The sequence below is a fragment of the Camelus bactrianus genome, chromosome 1 (assembly GCF_048773025.1).
Source record: "Camelus bactrianus isolate YW-2024 breed Bactrian camel chromosome 1, ASM4877302v1, whole genome shotgun sequence".
Lineage (NCBI taxonomy): Eukaryota > Metazoa > Chordata > Mammalia > Artiodactyla > Camelidae > Camelus > Camelus bactrianus.
This window is the reverse complement of record NC_133539.1, coordinates 59338091-59344269: the sequence shown is the minus strand read 5'-3', so window position 1 is coordinate 59344269 and position 6179 is coordinate 59338091. Positions and strand designations below refer to the sequence as shown.

Sequence of the window (6179 nt, the reverse complement as noted above, 5' to 3'; positions counted from 1 at the left end):
AAGTGAAAATGAAATAAAACATATATAATCAATTCTCAATTACACACAAAAAACCAGAGAGAAATAGTGTGACCTATTTGATGAGTTTACTTTAAAAAGCCTTATGGAATATCTGAAACATTAAAAAAGCATATGTAAGTTCTGAAACACCCACAAACCCCCCACCCACACCAAGAGCTAGACTACCACCAACCACGTCTATATGCTCTTCCTTCTTTCATCCTCCCTGCTTCTCTCTTAGAAGAAAGCAAAGTTTCTGAATTTCATGATTCTCATTTCCTTGTAAAGTCATATTCACATCACTATTTTCTGTTGTATTTATTGACTGATAGAACCTCACCCTAACCCCCTGCAGACTGTCAGATCACTTTGGTCAGGCAGTAACATGAAATTACTTTCTTACATTTAATTTCCTACACTAACATTCAATTTTTCTTCTTCCATCTCTAGCTTTGCCTGAAGTATCCCTTCTTCTGCACAAAGATCATCATTATTCATTCTTCTCTGTACCACTTAACCTGTATGAAACAGGAAGGGATCAGCACATCTTCTTCCCTTGTGCACTTGCAGAACAGACCCCAGTAGCCACAGCATTCTTTTCCCCCCAGAAGATGCACCCACAACCCTTAAAATAGGACAGGAGGGAAGAGGGCAGGGCACGACCACTGAAGGAATGACACAGCAGTTAAGGATAGGACAAACTGTTTAGAACCAAGATGGCAGAAGATTTGACTTCCACTAGACCTTGAGCCTCACTGCACACCCAGAGGCACCATGACAGTTCCTAGGCTGACCATAAAAGGACCAAAAGTGCACAGGGCCCAATTCCTGGGAATCCCAGCCCTTCCTCAAAGTAGTTGGAATAATCTTTTTACTTGTTAGCATAAGAAATTACTGAGCATATAGAAACTAGCAACCCCGCACCTCATGGTCGCTCTCTCTCTCTTGCCTTCTGAGACAGCCCACACTCTGTCTATGGAGCATGTATCTATTTTTACTTTAAACTAAACACTGCCATACCTCACAGCCTCTCCCTCTTGCCCTTTGAGATGGCCCACATTCTGCCTGTAAAGCATGTTATCTCCTAAATCGCTCTCCCTTCTGAGTAAGTTAGACCGCACTCTGCCTGTGAAGAGCTTATCTCCCTGAATAAATCTACCTTCACTTCACCATATCTTGCTCTTGAATTCTTTCCTACATGAGATAAGAACCTATCCTCCAGTCACAAAACCTCCAGCCTCCCTCTCCAATCCTAAGGCACACACGCTGAGCAGATGCCTACGCCAACATCAGGTGTCCCCTCTCCAGAGAGCTCAGCAAGGCAGATGGTGACCAGTGATTCTACTTCTTTTATCCCCAAATCTTGCCTATGGACAAACAGCCATCTTCACATCATCCAGAATTCTCCAGCTATGCAAGGACCTGCAAGATTCTGGCAAATGCCAAGAGATGGAACCCTTTACAAATAGAAGACAGCAGGCTCTGAAAGCCCTCTGCATATATAAACCAAAAACCCAGCTTCCCCACTTGCTCACTGATGCTTGAAATTGCTTTAAGGAGAAACAACAGCTTTCATCTCACAACTACAGAAACTTTTGAAGGCCCTGGATGAACTAATTCATTTATTTAGACCAGCACACACCACGGTTGGACTGAAACATTGGCTGCCACAACAGACACCTTAAAAATGGGTGTGAAGTGTCAAGGGTTGTAGCAGAGAAAGATGAGGCTTTCTTGCCTCCTGAGGAGCTTAAAAAAGAAAAATCTTGAAATCGGAAAATCTGGAGTCAAATTGGGCCTCACTGTCAGCTATCTGTCCATAGGCAAGTTACTCAATGTTTTAAGCCTGTCTCTTATTTCTAAAATGAAGATAAATACCTACCTCCAGAGTTAATGTGAGACGTCACATGTGATGCCGTCCTGCATGTGACTATTTTTTCTTTCTCTGTTGCCCCTGGCATCTTGAGCTCTGTTCCTACCCACACTAGATCCAACCCCCTTTCTTATCATTATAGAATCTGAGGAATCTGGAGCCTCAAACTGTGGGTTCAAATCCTAGCCCTATCACTTGCTAACTCTTGGGCAAGTTACTAGGGTGTTCTGTGCTGTTTCCTCGCCTGTAAAAATGAAGATAATAACGGTCCCTGCCTGGTGGGGTGATTGTAAGGATTAAGTGAATTAATATGTGTCATGCACATAGAATCGTCACTGGTCAAAAAACTAAACAAAACAAAAACCTTGTTAAAATTCTTCCTCAGGGCTTCTCCTCACCTGCCCATTTTTCACAAGCCAAAAGATCATTGAAAGGTCGTCCACTTCTGCTCTCTAACGGACAAAAAGCCCACTGTAAATTGCTACACATTCCCCTAGGTGCCTCAAAGCCCTCAGCCTCAGCCCTAAACGCTAGCCAAGCCGTCTGGTCCTTCCGCCACAAGCCGACCCTCAAGCAGCTCTCCGCCTCCCAGCTCCACCCGCATGAGACTCCGCAGGAGGCCGTAGCAGAGGGGGCGGGACGGGGCGGCGGGGGTGGGCCGGCTCTGTGAGGTCACGGCCGCGCCCCTGCGCCGCGGTTGCCAGGCAGCGCAGCTGGCGTCGTCGTTGCCTGGCGAAGGCGAAGCGCTAACAAAGCCGGGTCCTGCCCCACCTCTCCTGTGCCGCGAGGCTGAGGCAGGTGCCGCCCTTCCCCGCCCAGATTCTGCTGCTTTCCGCCCGCCGAAGGTGCGAGGCGCTGGATCTCTCCGCACACCTCCCTCCTGAGGCCAGGCGCGAGTTGCCGCCCGCTGCCGGATAGCCTCTTTGGGAGCAAGCCTCAGGTAGCCACCCCGAGGGGAAGTGGAGGGAGGGCAGCACCCGGAGCGCCCCGACAGCTGTTCAGGTCCTGCCTGATGGGCCCATCAGGATTCTAAACCCCTCCTGTTCACAGGGCAAGAGGAGGGAACTGTGGTATTTAAGGAAACAGAACCATGGGTGATTACTGCTCTCTGCCCAAACTATGATTTCTACATGCAGGACCGTGATTTGGAAACAAAACAGAATCTGGGATTAGACATCTCCCCCTCCCCCCTCCCCCGACTAGCCAAACCTCTGTTTTTTCGTCTGCAACGTGCATATAAGAATACCTATGAGGGATTGTCAGGAGGACAAATGAACATGACTAGTACTTTATAAACTGCTATCATTCATTCATTTTCCTCCTATATATTGAGTACTGACTGTATTCCAGGCACCTAGCTAGGCACTGGGGATTCTATAGTGAGCAGAAAATGACTGACCCTGCCCTGAAGTTTACAGTCTATTGTGGGGAGGCAGGTGTTAATCCAAGAATCACATAAATAATGTAAAATTAGAACTAGCTGCTGCCAAGGAGAGGTGAGTAAGTGATGCTCTGAGAAGATATAATGGAACCAACAGTCAGAGAGGTCAGGAAAAGCTGATTTGAAACCAGAAGAACCTATGGAAAGGTGAGGAGTGCATCCCAGCAAAGGCAACCACGTATCCAAAATCCATCATCTCCTATTCCAAACCCAAACAAGTACATACAGTTGCCTGGTCCTCTTTTCCAAGAGCTGTTCATAGAAACTGCCTCTGAAATTCTGGTGTCTGCAGCCTTTCATTTAGGTAACTGCAGGCTTTTGTTTACATAACTGAAGCCCTGTTTAGCCCATACTAATAAAACTAAATGAGAAATTCCAGAAACAGATATATATATATTGTATTTGATAAGACCTATATTCTTCAGCACTTAGCACAAAGGTGTTGGCCTGCCATTCCATACTGGGAGGCATGTAGGTTTAACAAAAGAGGAACCTGTTGAATTTTGAGTTGGGGTCGGGGTGGGGCAGGAATGATGGATAATTGAGGAAGGCCTACCATACTGACAGCTTTAAGAATGAAAAAGAACACAAAACATTGGAATCATGGAATGTTAAGGTAGAATGGACCTTTCCCCACTTCTTTTATCTGATGTGAACAAATGGTCCATAATGCCCAAAGGCAAAACGCTGGGCTTCAGTGCTTTTCAACTTAAGGAGTCTATGACTCTAAGTCTCTGTGGTTTAAAAGTGCATGGAAGTCCTGAGTCCCATGGGGATATGGGAGGAGAATTTGACCTGCCCCTACTTCAGTGTTTTCCATCTGTGATCTATGTGCCATCTATGATGCCACCATCTACCCAGTCATCCAAGCTTGAAAAGTGGGGAGTCATCCTAAACTCCTCTCTTCTCATCCATTTCCCCCAGTGGTTACCAAGTCCTCTAGTTCCTGTCTCTCCTATCCCTCCCCATTGCAATTGCTTTTCAAGGCCATGATGCTCTCCAGAGTTGTCTCCAAAAATGCTGCCATCTTCTCCTGACCAGGCTCCCTGTGTGAAGCTTCACTCCACTCCCTTCAGCCTATCTCCACAGCTTTCAGTCAATGTGTGTTTCAGAGTCCAGCAAAGAGAAAATCATATAACAGTTTAACAAAGAAAGTTCAATATAACAAATTTTAAGCATAGTAAGATTGGAGTAGTGGAAGATTAGTTAGCCAGACATAAAAATCTAAAGTATACAGGAATCACAGATATAAGAAGCTATCATTACCCTTGAGATAGATCATCCAAGAAAGAGATGACCTCCCAAGAGTGTTTCTCACAGGGTGTGGCCACAGCTCACTGGATGGCAGAGAAGTTACTGAGGTGCAGGGCAGGCAGAGATCCATTTACTGGGATGCCAGAAAAGCCATTCATGAAAAGATGACTACTGGCTGCATTCTTCAGCAAAGCTTCCCAAGAGAGGCGCCGGGGGAAGCGGCTAGCCACTGGGCACTGCAGCAGTCGGGCAGTTAGGAGATCACGTACTGCAGACGCTGCTGAAGCTGTGCACTGCAGGATCCCAGCACTGGGAACTGCATGCTCCTGGAGCCTAGCAGGAGGATCATATTGGAACCCTTAAGAGAAGCTCCTTCCTCCTCCAGTTTCCCTCCAGCGCCCTCTACTAACAAAGCTTAACATTATGCTATCTGGCAAAGGAGAAATACTTAAAGGACCTAGTTCTGTTTTTGCTGAGAAGGCAGGGCAGGTTGAATTCGGAGCAGAGAGGCAATCAATTGATAAGCAGAGCATCAAGTTAACACCCAAATCTGACTGTGTGACTCTACTGCTTAAAACTTCTAGTGCCTCCCTATTGCCTTTAAGGTAAAGTTCAAAAGCCTTACCATGGTATACCAGATCTTTTATATTCTGGTCTTGGGCTATCTTTCCAGCCTTTGGCTCAACCACTCCCGCTTTATCCACTCTAGCCCTCCACAATTACTGACAGTTCCCTGAATTCTCTATGTTCTCTGACACCTCCACACCTTTGTCTAAAGAATTCCCTTCTTGCTGGTATCAGTACCTGGCACTGTTCTGAGGGCTGGGAATACAGCAATGAACAAACTAGGCTTCCCCAAGTCTCTGTTCAATATAATCACTATTTTAGAAATATTTTCTGACTACCATCTATTGCCTTCAGATGAGTTAGATGCCTCATCTAGGCGTTTCTGTTCTCCTATATAGAGTGCAGAGTTCTTGACACTTACCGCACCCAATTTTAATCACTGATTTTCCTATCAGTTTCTTCCACTAGCCTCTGAGCTCCTGAAGGCAGGATGTGTGACTCATTTATTTCTGTCTCCCAGTCCTCAGTGCTATTCCTGACAGATAACATTTTACTGGATTAATTATTGCTCAGGATCACATAATTAGTCAAAGATAGGCCCAGGACCAGAATCTTGGTCTCCTGTCTCATAGCCACCAGTGCTTCTTCACTGGAGCTTGATCCTCCCTCTGGGACCTATGAGGAACAGCAGCCCTGTGTTTTGTTTTGGAAAAGCCAAGTGCAGTATTAAACATCATCAGGAATGGTAGCAGACACAGGAGAGAAACGTAGCCCTGATCTTTTGTTGAAAACTGTGGTGCATTCACCCCTCAGAGCCCTTGTATATGTTGAATCCCTGGATCATAGGGATGCTGTGATGAAATCAGAAGTAGGGAGGACAAGTACAAGGATGAAGTGATGTGGGGATATTCTAACCCTTCACTGAAGAAATGAATAATTTCATACACTTTAGAATGACAAGGTTAAGGTAGCCCTAGGTTTGTATACCAGGTCCCCAAAATAGGAGATGTGTTGTATATCTTAGGGAGCACAATTAACACAGCA

General features: G+C 45.8%; 1 protein-coding gene across 1 annotated transcript in view; it reads left to right on the top strand.

The window, feature by feature from the left end:
* The first annotated feature begins 2375 nt into the window (after positions 1 to 2375).
* Positions 2376 to 6179, top strand: part of ROPN1 (rhophilin associated tail protein 1) — a 29545-nt gene continuing 25741 nt past the window's right edge. Inside the window, exon 1 of the mRNA XM_010970920.2 lies at positions 2376 to 2813. The gene's annotated coding sequence lies outside the window, so the exon portion shown is untranslated. The remainder of the gene's footprint in view (positions 2814 to 6179) is intronic.